This window comes from Ursus maritimus, unplaced genomic scaffold (genome assembly GCF_017311325.1).
Source record: "Ursus maritimus isolate PB19 unplaced genomic scaffold, ASM1731132v1 scaffold_26, whole genome shotgun sequence".
NCBI lineage: Eukaryota > Metazoa > Chordata > Mammalia > Carnivora > Ursidae > Ursus > Ursus maritimus.
The window spans coordinates 7298457-7316385 of record NW_024425119.1 but is presented as its reverse complement, the minus strand read 5'-3'; the positions used below and the strand labels follow the sequence as shown (position 1 = coordinate 7316385).

Sequence of the window (17929 nt, the reverse complement as noted above, 5' to 3'; positions counted from 1 at the left end):
CAGCTTAAAAGATAGAAGTTAGGAAGCAAGACCCAACTGTATGCTGTGTACTAGAAATTCACTTTAAATATAGACTATTCAATAGGTTAAAAATAGAAGAGTAGAGAAAGATTTACCATAGAAACACCAATCAAAAGAAAGCTGGAATGTTTATATTAATTTCACATAAAGTAGACTTCAGAACAAGAACAGATCAGGGATAAAGAGGGACACAATATTGATAAAAGGGTCATTTCTCCAAGAAGACACAGTAATCTTTTTTTTTTAAAGATTTTATTCATTTATTTGAGTGAGAGAGAGAGCACACACAAGAGCATGAGCAGGGGGAGGGGTAGAGGGAGAAGCAGACTTCCCGCTGAGCCGGGAGCCTGACTCGGGGCTTGATCCCAGGACCTCGAGATCATGATCTGAGCCAAAGGCAGATGCTCAACCAACTGAGCCACCCAGGCACCCCAAGAAGACACAGTAATCTTAAATGGATATGCACCAAACAGTAGAGCTTCAAAATATATGAAACAAAACTAAAAGATGTAAGGGAGAAATAGAAAAATTCACAATTTCAATGGACACTTCAACACTCCTCTCTCAGTAATTGATAGAACAGATAAGCAGAAAAATCTGTAAGAATACAGATATCTGAATAGCATTATCAACCAACTTGACCTAATTGGATTGACATTTATTGAACACTCTGCTCCACAGCAACAGAATATACATTTTCCTCAAAGGCATATGGACCATTAACCAAGATAGAACATATTCTGGGCCACAAAATGAGCCTTAACACATTGAAAATAATATAAATCATACAAAATATCTAACTTCTTAGATCATAATGGAATCACAGAACAGTATCTAGAAAGTCTGCAGACAGAACGCCTGGGTGGTTCAGTTGGTTAAGTGACTGCCTTCAGCTCAGGTCATGATCCTGGAGTCCCAGGATCAAGTCCCGCATCAGGCTCCCTGCTCAGAGGGAGTCTGCTTCTCCCTCTGACCCTCCTTCCTCTCATGTTCTCTCTCTCTCTCATTCTCTCTCTCAAATAAGTAAATAAAATCTTAAAAACTAAAAAAAAAATAAAAATACGATTTTTTTTAAAAAAGGGACGACTGGGTGGCTCATTCCTTTAAGTGTCTGCCTTCGGCTCAGGTCATGATCCCAGGGTTCTGGTATCAAGTTCTGCATCGGGCTCCTTGCTCAGCAGGAAGCCTGCTTCTTCCTCTGCCTGCCACTCCCCCTGCTTGTGCTCTATCTATCTCTATCTCTCTGACAAATAAATAAATAAAATCTTTAAAAAAAAAGAGAGAAAGTCTGCAGATATTTGGAAGCTAAACTGCACTCCTCTAAATCACCTATGGGTGAAAGAGGAAGTCTTTGAACAAAATGAAAATTAAAATACAACATATTGACATTTGTGGAGTGATGCTAAAGCTGTGTTTTGAGGGAAATTTATAGCATGAAATGTACATATTACAAAAGAAGAAATATAAAATAAATAACATAAGCTCTGACCTTAAAAGAAAGAAGAGTGAATTAAACCTAAAGCAAACAGAAGGAAAGAATTAAAGAACCAAAACTGGTTCTTTGAAAAAAATCAATAAACGTGATAAACAACTAACCAGACTGAGTAAAGGGGGAAAAAAGTGGAGAGAGAGAGAAGACACAAATTACCAATAACAGCAATGAAAGGGGGATCATCTGTACTGATCTCACAGATGTAATAAAAGAAAACCAGGAACAGCTTTATGGCCACAAATTTGATAACTTAGATGAAATGAACTGCTTCCTTGAAAGACACAAACTTCAAAACTCACTCAAGAGAAAATAGATAACCTGAAAGACATTGAATTTGTAGTAAAAAACTTTCTAATTAATAGAACTCCAGGCTGAGATTAACTCACTAAAAATTATACCAAACACTGGGTGGCTCAGTGGGTTGGGTGTCTGCCTTAGGCTTGGGTCGTGATCCTGGGGTCCTGGGATCAGGCCCCGCATCGGGCTCCCTGCTCAATGGGGAGTCTGCTTCTCTCTCTCCCTCTGCCCCTCCGCCCTGCTTTTGCTCTCACTCTATCTCAAATAAATAAATAAAATATTTTAAAAAATAAAAAATAAAAAAAAAAAAAAATTATACCAAACACGTAAGGAGGAAATAACAGAATTCTGCACAATCTATTCCAGAAAATAGAAGCAGGAATATTTCCTAGCTTATTTTATAAAACTAGGATTGCTATAATACCGAAACCAGACAAAAATGTTATGGGAAAAGAAAATCACTGATATTGATATTCCTCATGAATGTAGATGCATAATTCCTCAACAAAATATCAGCAAATCAAATCCAGTAATATATAAAAAGGATAACAGGGGTGGGGGGCGCCTGGGTGGCTCAGTCTGTTAAGCATCTGACTTTGGCTCAAGTCATGATCTCAGGGTCCCGAGATTAAGCCCTGCCTCTCGCTCCGTGTTCAGCAGGGAGTCTGTTTCCCCCCTCCCCTCCCCCCACCGGTGCTCTCACTCTCTCTCTCAAATAAATAAATAAAATCTTTTTTTAAAAGCGTAATACATCATGACCAAATAAATGCAAGTTTGGTTCAGCATTCAAAAATCAACACAATACATCGTATTAACAGACCAAATAGGAAAAACCATGTGATCATCTTAATAGATGCTGAAAAAGCATTTGAGAAAATTCAACATTCATTCATGATAAAAACTTCCAGCAAACAAAAAATAGGGGACTTCCTCAACCTAATAATGTGCAGATAACACTAAACCTGCTGGTGACAGATTGAGTGAAGGTTGAGAACAAGACAAGGATGTCCTCTCTCACCACCAATCCTGTGACATAATAAGAAATATATATTTGGTCTCTGCCCTCAGTTCCTGACACAGAGCTCCTAAAACCCTTGTAATTTCCTGAGTGATAGGAATGTTTTTTGTTTTATTTATATTTATTTATTTATGCAAAAATTCAGGTTTTATTTTTACTTATTCTTACATTGGTGGGAGCTGATATCAGGAACTTACAGGCAAAAAATAACTTTTGTTAGCTGAACAAAAAGAAACACAATGTGGCATTATCATTAGGCAAGACTTTCTTTTTTACATTTCACACATGAATGCAATATTACCCTTTCTTGAACAATACGCCCAGATTACTAAAGAAACCATCTTTGGAGGAAGTGTTTAATAAGCATATTTTATTTAAAAAAATCCTCCAGGAGGAAATGGGAGAATTCATTGCCTCTTCTTAGAAGAAGGCTGTGTATGTAGTTATCTGTTCAAGTTGTATGTGCAGCTCACTGATATCTCCTTATTGGGAACATCAATATTTCCACACCACAGTTCCCAAAACGACTTTATTTGTTTTATTTTATTTTTTAAAAGAGAGAGAGCACAAGCAGGGGGAGCGACAGGCAGAGGGAGAAACAGACTCTTCAGGGCAGGGAGCCTGGGATCTTGACCTGAGCTGAAGGCAGATGCTTAACCAACTGAGCCACCCAGGGATCCCACCAAAATGACTTTAAAGTCCCAAAATTCTGTGTCTCCTTTGGCTTGTTTCTCTCTTGATTCCACCCAGGCTTTATTAATGGTTCACTTTATATCATCATCTTCATCTTCATAAATTTGTAAATTTTCTTTAGAACATTTGCCAGTCCCTCACTAGGATGTATTTCAGTGCTGCGGGAGGGCTTTTCTTTCTCTCTGCATTCCTTCTTCAACCTGAGTCAGGTATCCCACCGCATTTTTCTGCTTTCTTTCTACATAGGAACTGTATGTGTCTTGACATTTTTTGAACTGCCTTCCGTGGAGATGGGTTTCAAGAGATTGTTCACAACCACGGAGTGACTCTTCCAAATTTAGATTCTTTACCAAAAGATCAAATGAGCTCTCTGTGAAATGCACCTGGACATTCTCAGTGGGGCCTTGGTGAACTCTGCTTAAGATAGTGTAGATTTTCACAAATTTATCTGCTGATCACACCCATAATTACTGATTTTCACTGTAGGTCCCATTGTAATGGGAGCAACCCCAGAGGCTGGCTTTGCATTGTCACCAAGTTCAGCTGTTCTCTAGGATTTCTGCTGCATCTTGTTCTTGATTTCTGTCTCAGTCTTGGATTTGTCAGCTGTAAGGGCATCACATACTCCTTTTCTAGTGGCTTTTTCCAGCAGCACCTTCACCTCTTCTTGATCTTTCTGTAGCTCTTCGAAAGCTGAAGCCATGGTCAGGCTGGGCCGGGCAGGGCCGGAGCTGCAGCTGCAGGGGAGAGAACAGGAAACAGCACAGGGAGCCTGCTCACTCAGAGGCAGAGCCCGCCCCAGGCAGGAGTCACAGCACCTGCACCCCGTGCACACACTGGACCCTGAGCCAGATATGACTGCCTCGCAAGTGTGTTGTTTGCATGTGGTGACTCTTGGTGGGCTCCTAGATAACTTCAGGGTGGGAACCGGTCACTAGAGAAACTAAGCCATGATTAGAAGTTTGGAACTTTCAGTCCTACCCACCCATCCTCCAGAAAGGGGAGGAGGCTAGAGATTGAGTTAATAATCAATTCCGTTTACATGATGAAGCTGCCACAAAAATCCTGAAACGATGGGGTTGAGAGAGTTTCCAGGTTGGTGAATGCATCCATGAGCTAGGACCGTGGTGCACCCCAGGCTCCATGGGGGCAGAAGCTCGTGTGCTCTGGACCCTTCTAAGACCTTGCCCAAGGTACCTCTTTATCTCTTGCTCATTTGTATCCTTTGTAATATCCTTTGTAAACTTGTCACTAGTTAATAAAGTATTTCCCTGAGCTCCGTTTAGCTGTTCTAGCAAGTTATTGTAGTTGAAGAGGGGTCTTGGGAACCCCTGATTTGTAGGCAAGTTGGACAGCAGTGTAGGTAACCTACTAGATCTGTGTAGTTAGTGTCCAAATTGAGCTAAATTGCAGGGCATTAAGTTGGTATCTGCAGAGAACTGGAGAATTTCTTGCTGTGGAAAACCCACACATTTGGTGTCACGAGTGTTATGAAACAGATCCTATTAATTGGCATCAGAGGAGTGGGATTGGCCAAAAGAGCCATAGCTCACAGAAACTTATGACTTGAGAAGAGAAAGTAAAAAAGGGCAGGGAATAAGGAACCTTTGAGCCACGGACAACCACGTAGTCCCTCATGGTCTGAAACTGCAGCTGTGCTGCGATCAGTCACTGACAGAATTTAGAAACGGGGTAGACCTGATTCTCAAGGAGTTGGCTCATTAGATATATAAAGAAATGCAAAATAATGAGAAACGTGCTAAATATACATTCCCCTGGTTATTATCTGTAACGGCCAAAGTGAAAGTAGAAGAAGCTGGTGGGTTGGACTTCGATGCCAGACCACTAGCTTCAGCCACTAGCGTCAAAGTCTGAGCTGCAGCCACGAGCCTCAAAGCTTCCTGCAAAGAGGAAAATTATGCTCTAAGTCCTCCGTTTCCCACGAAGGTTGTCAGGATGGGGGGAGGACAAAACTAAGAAACTACTGAAACCAGGAGTATTGTGTAAAGGAGTTGTCTTATTTTGTGGATTGGTATCATTGGCTCCCTGAAGAACTTTTACTGAAGTGGGTTGTGTGTCTTTGGTTTTGAATGCTGCAGAGAGGAAGAGCATGTTTGGGTTGATACAGGACCTGCAGCTCACCATGGAACAATCCCATACGGAAGATACATGATCCAGGAATGCACAGGAGATTATTCAAGAGGGAACAGCCTGCATGGTAGACTGGATAGAAAACACTGGGAAGTGTGTTTATCCTGAGAAGATGAACTACCCAACTTCCCTTATAAATGTTGAGTGGAACACCCCAGATGAAGCAGATGATATGCTTCCTATACAACCCATGTGGGACTGGCTTTGTGGCTTTGTGATGACCAGGATGTTCACCTGCTGAATATGCCCATTAACCTTGACATAAGACAAGATGCTCCTTGACACAGGAGCCCAGCATACCGGGAATCCAAAACCTGATGGTGGAGTCTTTTTTTTTTTTTTTTTTAAGATTTTATTTATTTATTTGACAGAGAGACAGCCAGAAAGAGAGGGAACACAAGCAGGGGGAGTGGGAGAGGAAGAAGCAGGCTCCCAGCAGAGCAGGGAGCCTGATGCAGGCCTCGATCCCAGGACCCTGGGATCAGGCCCTGAGCTGAAGGCAGACACCCAACGACTGAGCCACCCAGGCCCTCCCCTCCCCCCACCGTGGAGTCTTAACAGGGCCTAAGATTAGGTTAGGAGGATATGCAGATGCAGCAGTTGATGGAATTAAATGAAAGTTGGGATGAAAATTGATGATGGTTCTGAGATGAACTGCCAATATCCTGTTTGAAAAGCTGCTGTTTCAAGACTGGTAGAAGAGGATCATCTCTCAATGGGCTCAAGTGCACGCTGTTTTCTAGCGGTGATGAAAGAACTGAACACTGGTGAAAAGCCCCCGTGTTTGGGTTTTTACAGACTCATAGGCAGTAGCCAGTGGCCTGGCCATAGGGTCACAGTAGATGGGCAAGGGAAAACTGGACTATTAAGGGGGTGCCTGAATAGGGCGTGGCCATGTGGCAATCACTCTGGGAATTTAAGGGGCACATTAAAACAGGGCATGTCGATGCCCGCGGGAAGTACTTCCTTCCAGATTTAGAAGGTGATTGACACCACGAAGTAGATATCTGGGGGCACTCCCTTGAGGTGGGTGGACCTGTGGTTGCTGCAGCAGTGCTTAGGTGGGCTGAATCCAGGCACAAAATGCCACTACAGAGAGGCTGCAGATGGTGCTGGGAAAGATGCCCTGGGGGAAGGCCGTGCAGTACAGCTGGTGTGTGGACTACGTTGGACCAATGCTGGTAGCCCCAGGGACTCTAAATAGGTCCTAACAGGAATAGACACTTATGCTAGACTGGACTTTGCATATTTGATAGTAGATCCAAACGCTAAAAATATCATTAAAGGGTTGGTACAGAAGGCACTACCAATTTGCACCACTGAGGAACATTTCTTCAGACCAAGGGATGCACTTTATGGCCCATAGTGTCCAACAGTAGGCAAAGAGATACCACATCAAATAAACAAATCATGTCATATATCATCCTCAGAGTAACTGTCCAATAGAGAATTGGAATAGGTATTTGCAAAATTTGCTGCCTAAAAACAGGGGAGATGAATGTATGAGGGGCTGGTTTACATGCCTTCCTGAGTGTGTACTCACTCCTTGGATAGATCCTCCAATTCTCTTGGGGACCTGGGGAAGAGGGGGTGGGGGAAGATGGTGATGTGACTATATGGTTCCCCATGTCACCATGTTTTCTTCTTTCTTACATGATGCAGTGGTCCCAGGACCAAGGATGCAGCTGTGGGTACCAGGAGTAGGGATTAACTATACCTTTAAACCTTTATGCCAGAAATCTTAAGGGCCTGATAGGGTGGACTGTGCCTTGAGCACATCTGGCAAAGCTGGGGTTAACAGTGGATACTGCTGTGTTGCCTCGTGGTCAAGACAGCTACTATTTCTGCCCCTATGTCACCCTTCTCTGTAGGAATGGGAGTGGACTGACAGAGAGGAACTTGCTAAACTAGTATAGCTGTCAGCAATCTGGACCAGCACAGTGGCCGGAACCTAGTGTCCTTTCCAAAGGTAGAAATGTTTGGGTAAACATAAATGGAGAGAAAGAGAAATAATGGTTGAGAGTAAAGGAATGAATAAGTGGGTTATGCAATAAAAGGAATCTAACACAGTAGTAATACCTTGAGAGAGGCTCAGAGAAAGAGAATACTATTATCTTTCAACATAGTTATACCAGATGCCTGGAAAGGGTAAAGCTATGTGTTTGCTGAGAGAACTCCTGCTTTTATAAAATCTGATGTGAAAGGATTTCAACCTAAAATGGAACCAGTGGATATGACATGGAGATCCTCACACATGTGCCCTTAGAACAGAGCCAAGAGTCTGATTTTCATTAAATGCCTGATTTACAGAAGACTGAGACTTATCTCCTGACCAGTGAACATCCAATGAACAAAAAACCTCTCCCCATCCTCAAGCCAATGAACTTTCTGCTTGGACTCCAGCTGGGCTTCCCTCTCTTTGCACTCCTTGCCCGTAAATACAGCCCCCCCAAGCAGCCAATGGACTTGCCTATTGCTTGCTACAGCATGTGTTCCCCGAATTGCAATTCATCTGCTATTCATGAATAAACTCAGTTTCTGGTGATTTGAACTTGCCTTATTTTACCTCCTTTATTTAGGTTGACACCAACAAGGGCAAATGGCAGGCTGGAAACCTGAATGGGCATTGCTCTGGAGACATTCTGCTCATACAATATGATGGTGAGCTAGACCAACTGTTAATGACTAACTGGGTCTCTAGTGATGTGCCAGTATCTTTTAAGTCCTATTTTTCAGGCTACATCTATTACAAAGGATATTGCTTGGGAAGAAATTGCTGAGAACTGTTGGGACTTCAAACTGTGTGATGTACGGCTCCCAACTGACAGATGGTTGTGTAACTAAATCTTGATGATCAAATTCTTAGAAAGGTCCCTGATTATAATTGACAATATATAATGGCAGCAAACACAAGTACATATCACCCTTGTTTTTGTGGATAGAAAGCTATTAAGCAGGGGCGCCTGGGTGGCTCAGTCATTGGGCGTCTGCCTTCAGCTCAGGTCATGATCCCAGTGTTCAGATCGAGTCCCGCATGGGGCTCCCTGCTCAGCGGGAAGCCTGCTTCTCTCTCTCCAACTCCCCCTGCTTTGTGTTCCCTCTCTCGCTGCCTGTCCGTCAAATAAATAAATAAAATCTTAAAAAAAAAAAGAAAGCTATTAAGCAAAATAGGGAAATACAATGGGCCCTGAAGGGATTAAAGTAGTGGGCATCATGTGGTGGGTTCAGATTCCCTCGGAGAATGTCCACACCCTGAGACAAGGAAGGCTGTGGGTGGCCTTGCGGCATAGTCAGACTAAATTACATCTAGGTGTGACTACCTCTCATCTAACTCCAGTAGAGGAGACACAACATTTTTGGGTATAAAACTTGCTTCCTAACTGCACTTGGGCCGTTAGTATACAATGGCAACACAGGAATGGTGGATTAAACAACACTGGCCCACAAGACAGAAAAGGGACTTGAGAGCTAAGTGCCAGTCTAGATATCTCGGGACAAATGGAATTTATTTTTAATAAAGAATGAAATTCAGAGAAACAGATGTATTGACTAGACTAGGCAGATTAGAGAGAGTCTTCTTTAGGAGGAAGGCAATGGGAGTCATCCTGGAAGGGTAACAAGGCTTTAGCACAGTGAGCCAGGCTGACCCAGCACATAATGCTGGATAATGCTGGAACCCAGCATGGGGAAAGGACTTGCACCCTGGTCCAACAGAGTCTCTCGACTATTTTAACACAGGTCGAAGAGGTTAAAGTGGCCATGGGGTAATGGCCTTCAATCCTAGCTTTGAGCCTCAGGGGCACACGAATCAATGGGAATCTTATGGACGATTATGGAATCTTATGGCAAACTTATGGAAGTTCCCTGGAAGCACTGGTACACCCCAAGATAGATAGAAATAGATTCTATCTTGTAGTATAGGTAGTAGAGATAGAAACTATTTTAAATACTACTTGTGGGGGGTGCCTGGGTGGCTCAATCATTAATCATCTGCCTTCGGCTCAGAGCGTGATCCCAGAGTTCTTGGATCGAGCCCCACGTCGGGCTCTTCCACTGGGAGCCTGCTTCTTCCTCTCCCACTCCCCCTGCTTGTGTTCCCTGTCTCGCTGTCTCTCTCTGTCAAATAAACAAATAAAATCTTAAAAAAAAAAAAACCACTTGTGGAATGAAAACCAGTCTCAGAAAGCCTATGAGATGAGGTGAGATGATTGGCTTTGTCCCCAGTCAACTTGGAACCCAGAAATAACTCAGTAGCAAATTGTAACAATGCCCATTCTTAATAATATCTGGTATATGGGCAAAGGTAGCTTCTGTTGGGAAGGCAAAGCAAATACCTCTGTCATTCTTACTGATTTGTTCTGTAATGAAAGCGAATTGTACCATGATCCTACTGTGATATAGTGATGATGGTAAAATTCAACTTCCTCATGCAAATAAGTCTTGTGGTAATACTGATATTGACGATCAAATGTATTGGGGGATTGAATTAAAACCTCCTCAGGATATAATACCTATGGAAAATGATTGGCCCGAGGAAGAACTGGATCTAACTAACCATAGCTAATTTCTATGCTAAATAGAAATGTACAAACTTACTGTAAGGTACAAATAGCAGTAGATTAAGGAGGAAAATGAGTAATCAAATCAGTACAAGAATATAAAGTGTAGGTAATGAACATGTTAGTTGTTTCTTTTCTTCTATCCCTATTCCATAGTGGCTTGTCTAAATGTTAGGCATATCATGTTGGTACTATTGCTGTGTCTGTTCTATAAATGCTACACCAAACGTAAATGCTCTGACAGGTATGATCATTTTGCTGTAAGAAATCTGTGACAAGAACACCTATTCAATATATTGGAAGTCCTGGCCAATGTAATAAGGCAAGAAAATAAAATTTTTACAGATTGGAAAGGAAGAAATAAAACTGTCTTTGTTTGACAATGACATAATGTTCTGTGTAAAAATCCCAAAGGATCTACAAAAATATTCCTAGAACTAATAAGTAAGTTTAGCAAGTTTGTAGGATACAACGCCAATATACAAAAGTCAATCATATTTCCATATATCAGCAATGGACAATTGGAATTTGAAATTTAAAAAATACTATTTATAATAGCCCCCCACCCCCCCCACTTAAGTATTTAAGTATAAATATAACAAAGTTTGGGCAGGATCTGTATACCGAAAACTACTAAACACTAAGAAAAGAAATCAACAAAGATGTAAAGAAATGAAGAGCTATACTGTGTTCATGGGTTGGATAATTCAATATTATATGGCTGCCACTTCTCCCCAATTTGATTTATAGAGACGGTGTATCCTCAATCAAAATCATAGCAGGCCCTTTTAATTTTTGTGATAGAAATTGGCAAGTGGATTCTAAAATTTATACAGAAAAGAAAACGAACTGAAAGGAGCTGAAAAAAGAACACTAGTTGGAGAAACTATACTATTGAATTACAAGACTTATTAGGAAACTACAGTCACCAAGATAGTGTGGTATTAGCAAAAGGGTAGACACATAGGCCCACAGTGCCAATAGAGAGCCCAGAAATAAACCCACACGAATATGATCGACTGATTTTTGACAAAGATGAAAAGAAAATTCAATGCAGAAAGAACAGTCTTTTCAACAAATGGTACTGGAACAACTGGACATTTGTATGCAAAAATAAAAAAAAACTTCATCATACTTACACAAAAAGTAATGGCTCATAAGCTTAAATTGAAATAGTGAAGTGACAAAATATCTAGAAGAAAACACAGGAGAAAATCTGTGTGAACCTTGGGTTTGGTGATCAGATTTCCGATACTACATCAAAAATGCAATCCATGGGGTGCCTGGCTGGCTTGGTCAGTGAAGTATGCCACTTTTGATCTTGGGGTTGTGGGTTGGAGCCCCACGTTGGGTGCAGAGATTACTTAAAAAAAATCCCAGTCCGTAAAAGAAAAAAATGATAAAGTGGACCATATCAAAATTTAAAAACTTTGCTTTGTGACAGATATGTTAAGAGAATAAATAGACAAACCACAGGCTAGGAGAAAATATTTGCAGATTGCATATCTGATAACGGACTTGTATCTAGAATACATAAAGAATTCTTTTTTTTTTTTTTTTTGAGATTTTATTTGTTTATTTGACAGAGAGAGACAGCCAGAGAGAGAGGAACACAAGCAGGGGGAGTAGGAGAGGAAGAAGCAGGCTCCCAGCGGAGGAGTCTGATGGGGGGCTGGATCCCATAATGCTGGGATCACGCCCTGAGCCGAAGGCAGACGCTTAACTAATGACTGAGCCACCCAGGCGCCCCAACATAAAGAATTCTTAAAACTGAATAAGAAAACAAATGACCCAACTTAAAAATGGGCAGAAGATTTAAAAAGACACTTGGGCAAATAAGAGATATGGATGGCAAGTAAGCACGTGAAAAGATGGTCAACATTTGTTATTAGAGAAATACAAATTAAAATCACAATGAGTTATCACTGTTCACCTCCCAGAATTGCTTAAAATCAACACCACCACCACCAAATGTGATGGAGCAAAAGGAACTCTCGTTGCAGGTGGAAATACGAAAGGGTGTACTATAGTCACTTTGGAGGACAGTTTGGCAGTTTCTCATCATGAGAAAACATCAGACAACCCAAACTGAAGGACATTCTTTAAAGTAACCGATTAGCACCCTTCAAAACTGCCAAGGAAAAAATAAGGAAAGAAAAAAAAAATAAGGAAAGAAATTGTCACAGATCAGAGAAGACTAAAGGGTCATGACCACTAATATAATATAGTACCTTGGATTGGATCCTGGACCAGTAAAAGGACATTAGGGAAAAACTGGTGCAATCTGAATAAAGTCTATAGCTTAATTAGTATTTCAACAATGTTAATTTCTTATTTTTAACTAATGAATCATGAGTATGTAAGATATTAAAATAAGGGAGGCTGAGTGGAGGATATCCAAACTTTCTGTACTGTCTTTGCAGCTTTTCTATAATTCTAAAATTATCCTAAAGTAAATAATTTAATGAGAAAAGAAACCCCACAATGAGAAATACACCCATTAAAGTGGCTAATATTAAGGTGACTGACAATCCCAAATTAAGGTAAATATGTGAAGCAATGGAGCTCTAAGCATTGCAGGTGGGACTGTAAATTACTTCCATCATTTTAGAAACGTTTTAGCAGTGTTAACTAAAACTATACAGATTTCCATCTTATGACTTAGCAATTCTACTTCTAGGTATATACTCAAGAAATGAGTGCATATGTCTGTAAAAAGACGTATAAGAATATTTGTAGTAACTTTATTCAGAATTGCTGAAAACTTGAAACAACCCTTAAATTAGAAAGAACCAAGAGAATGGACAAATTTAGGTGTATACATACAGTGGAATACTACATGGCAAAATTATTTTTTTAGTTTTTAGAGAGAGAACAAGACAGCGTGAGCAGGAGGGAGGGGAAGAGAGAGAGGGAGAGAGAGAATCCCAAACAGTCTCCACAGCGCAGAGCCTGATGCCAGGCTTGATCTCACGACACTGGGATCATGACCTGAGCCAAAATCAGGAGTTGGATACTCAACCGACTGAGCCGCCTTGATGCCCCTGCATGGCAAAATTTTAAAAAGAAACCAAACTACTGATACTAGCAACAACAAGGATACATCTCAAACATGACATTGATTAAAAGAAGTCAGACAAAATGGCTAATATGGTATGATTCCATTTATATGTAGTTCAAGTATAGATAGCTTAATAGACTAATTGACGGGGTGGGGGCGGATGAGTCACAAGTTAAATAGTGAATATCTCTGGAAATATCCTGTATCTCAGATATATTACAGATCTCCCAGAATGTTGACTGAGACCCAAGCAGTGAGGATTACTGAGGGGGGAGGGGCATGAAGTCTTCTTCTGGGGTGCTGAGAATGTTCTGTATCTTCTGGGATGGCAACGTGAGTCTACCCATAGGTAACACTTCTTCAGGCTGTACGCTTAAGAGCAGTACACTTTACATAGTTTACCATATGTAGCTTATGACTTAATAAAATGTGAAATAAAGAAGAATAAAAACTATATGGGGGAAAAAAAGAAACTTAAGTAGTTTCCTATTGCTTTTAGAGTAAAGTCCCAAATCGTTATAGTTTATAAGTCAGAGTGGTCTGCTTCCTACCTACTTCTCCAGCTTTATCTCTCTGTTCCCAAGCTCCGGCCGAACTGTTCTTCCTATCATGGGACCTGGGCATGCACCATTCCTTTCTTCCACCAGGAGAATTCTCTCCTCCCCACTGCTTAGCTAACCTTTATTATTCTGCAGGTCACATCTTGAATTTCCTCAGGGAAGCATATCCTGATCCTCAAGGTTAGAGTAGGTCTCTGATGATATGGTGTTTCCACTTTATAGTACTTACATCACTGTAATTATTTTTCAAGCTTCAGAAGGTTAGGTAGTCTGTCTTGTTTGTTGTATCTTCAGATGCCCAGTACATAGTAAATACTCATTTAATATTTACTGAATGCTAATTTTGAAAGTGAGCCTTGGATTAGTTTAACGAGCGAGTAGTCCAAGGCCACAGAGGATGAGCTGAGATCCAAGGCCATCAACAAACCCTGTTGACTCTATCTCCAAGGGGTATCTTCAAACCGTGTACTCTCTCCGTTTGTCTATTGCAGGAACCTTTTACCTGGTCTTTCTGCTTCCATTCTTTATTCATTATCCACTGGATTATTACAGATAATAATGCCCTATTATCTATTGTCCCAATAGCAGCTGGACTGATCCTTTTTAACATGAAAAGAGATTGTACTTCTCCCTTGCTTGAAACCTTCCAGTGGCTTCTCTGAATTTAGGATATAATGAAGCTCCTTATCTTGGTTTAGGAAGCCCTATGTGATACGACTATCTGACTCCACCTGGAGCGTCCTCACCCACCGAGTCTAGCCTAGACTTGTATTCTCCTAACTCCTCTAATGTCCCAATGTCCTAGGCACTTTCCCGCTAGCTGTTCCCTCTGTCAGAAACATTCTTCCTCTTGGTCTTCCTCTGACTGGTTCCTTCTGGTTGTTCAGTTCAGATGTCCCCTCCTTAAAAAAACTTCCATGACCACTCAATGTAAAGTAGCTATATAGTTACTCTCACTTTCCCTTTTTCAGTTTTCAGCATAATACTTATTCCCGATTTATTTTGATCATCTTCCTCATCTAATGAGAGCAAAAGCATGCCTTTATCGTCTGTTTAGCTCTGTATCTTTGATACCTAAAACACTGTTTAGTACATAGTAGGTGCTCAGTAGTTAAATATTTGAGATTTGATGAATGTATGAATACCTCAGTGCCTGAGCTCTTTGTACCTTCCCAGCTGTTGGAACCACAGCCTCACTGAATCCGGTTTCTCTATAGACCTCTTAGAGCTGTGCTGTCCAGTACAGTAGCCACTAGCCACATGTAGCTATTTAAATATAAAATTAAATTAAATTTAAAATTCAGTTCCTCCAGGGGTGCCTGGATGGCACGGTTGGTAGAGTGGCCAACTCTTGGTTTCTGCTCAGGTCATGATCTCAGGGTCCTGGGAGGGAGCCCCACGTCGGGCTCTGAGCTGAGTGCGGAGTCAGCTTGAGACTCTTTCTCCCTCTTGATCTGCTCCTCCCCCCTGCACGCTCTCTATCTCTCTCAAATCAATCAATCAATCAACCTTTAAAATAAAATTCAGTTCCTCCATTGCACTAATCACATGTCAAGCGCTTATTAGCTGCATGTGGCTGGCAGCTCTCACATTAGACAACACAGATAATAATTTTTATCATTACAGGAAGTGCCGTTGGACAATGCTGATAGAGCTTTTACAAATGGATTAATTCCAAAGGGAGTCTTTGGGCCTTGAGTATAAAAATAATTGCCTTTTGAGGTCTTGCTCTGGAATGGCTTCTGCATGAATTGCCCTATTTGCCTGGACAAGCAGCTTTATCAAACAGGGGTTTTGAGGGTCAGTCCATAATTTGAGGATCTCAAAGGTATACGACTTGGAACAAGTAAATCTTTTCATGATAAGCACATAAAAATGAACAGATGCCTAGAAGATGATCTCCTAACACGGAACTATATAACTCTGTGGCACTGGGTTGGAGGAGGTAAAAGGTTGGCAGTCCTAGATTTTAAACTAAATTAACTCTAAGGTATAATTCCTTTAAGATGAACTGTTATGTCAGAAATATAGATATAATTATAAAGCTACGAGGAACGTAAAAAAGACCAATATTATAGGCCCAGTTCATGAATGAGACTCTGAAGTAAAATATTAGCAAAGAGGATCCCAGAGGTACATTAAAAGAAAAATACAACAAGATCAAGTGTGGGTTTTTCCAGAAAAGTAAAGATAGTTAATATTAGGAAACTGATTTATGTAATTCATCAGGATGATAGATTTAAGGAGAAAAGAAGCGTAATCAACTCTGCAGAGGCTTAAAGGACATGTGTTTGTTTCTCGTAAAGATTCAATATCCGTTGTTAGTTTAAAACCTCAGTGAAATAATAAGTGATGGTAATTTTCTTAACATAATAAAATAAACATATCTTTACAACTCCTGCTGAATGGGGAAATACTAAAAGTATTCCCCCATAAAATAAGGATCAAGACGGTAATGTTCATTAATGCCATGACCATTTAACATTGTTCTGAAGGTACCAGGCAATATATTTAGATGAGATTAAAATGTATTAGAAGTATAAAAATTAGACAGTAGAGATTAATTTCGCAGGATTTAAAGGTGATAAGCCAAGTGAATCAACTGAAAAGCTATTACAGATGACAAGAGAATTCAGTAGGTAGCCAGGTTAAAAAAAACTTAAGTCAGTAAAGATCCCATTTCTGTAGCATTTACAAAGATGAAACACCTAGGAATGAACTTAGCAAGAAATACTCAAGACCTATATTTTAAAAAATTGAACATTAAAACACTACTGAGGCACACAAAAGGAATCAACACATAGAAAGTCACCATGTTCTGGGGCACCTGGGTGGCTCAGTCGGTTAAGCGTCTGCCCTTGGCTCAGGTCATGATCCCAGGGTCTTGGGATCGAGCCCCACATCGCGCCCCTCATTGAGCCCCTAGTCAGGCTCCCTGCTCAGCACGGAGCCTGCTTCTCTCTCTGCCTCTACCTGCCGCTCCCCTTGCTTGGGCTCTCTCTTTCTCTCTGTCAAATAAATAAATAAAATACTTTAAAAAATTAGTCACCATGTTTTTGAAAGGAAGACCAGCACGAGGAAGATGTTGGTTCTTCCTGAGAAAGCTATAAATCTGCTGCAGTCTCAATACAAATACCAATGGGAGTTTTTTGGGGGGAAGGGGTACTAAAGAAGCTGATCTTAAAGTTCATTTGGAAAAAGAAATAAGAAAACATAAGAACGTTCTGGAAACGGAGATCAAAAGGAGCTCTAATTGATATTAAAATATAAAGCTAAATTGAAAGACTGTGGGTGCTAGCAGATTAAAAAGACAGATCAAAAGAGGAGACCTGAAAATCCAGAAGTAAATGCAAATTCTTACACAAATTTGGTTTGTGATAATGGCAGTGTTTCCAATTGGTGAAGAAAAAAAAATCATTGTTTAATAGGTGATTTCAAGGATAGTTAAGTTAACATTTGGAAATTGTCCCATAGAAAAATAGTAAGAGAGATGAACAGACAGTGGAAAGTAAATTACAAATGACTCTTTAATATGATGAAAATGTTCACTTGCAATAAAATGAAAAAGTTCAGTCACAATAAGAAATGCAAATAAAAATTACCCTGAGATAACATTTTTCACCTTTCAGATTGGCAAAGATCAAAATGTTTGATAACAGACCAAAGTTGGTGTTTGCATACGGAAATGGACACTCTTAAGAATAGCTCATGCTCAGTCTTCATGGAGGGTGATTTGGTAATATTTATCAAAATAAAATATACCTAACTTTTGACCCCCGGTTTTATTTCTAGCAATTTTTTGATAGCAATACTCCCACATGTGCAAAACAATATACGTTGTTATTGTGGAACTTTTTATTTTTATTATTTATGTATTTATTTATTTTTATTTTTATTATTTTTATTATTTATTTTTATTTTATTTTATTTTATTTTTATTATTTATTATTTATTTTTATTTTTATTGTTTATTTATTTTTATTTTTATTCTTTATTTTTATTTAATTTTTAAAATTATTAATTTTTATTATTATTTATTTTTATTTTTATTATTTATTTATTTATTTATTTATTTAT

General features: G+C 40.0%; 1 pseudogene; it reads right to left on the bottom strand.

Annotated features, from left to right (window-relative positions):
- Positions 1-3455: 3455 nt before the first annotated feature.
- LOC103656202 lies at positions 3456-4679 on the bottom strand (annotated as a pseudogene).
- Between the last annotated feature and the right edge of the window lie 13250 nt (positions 4680-17929).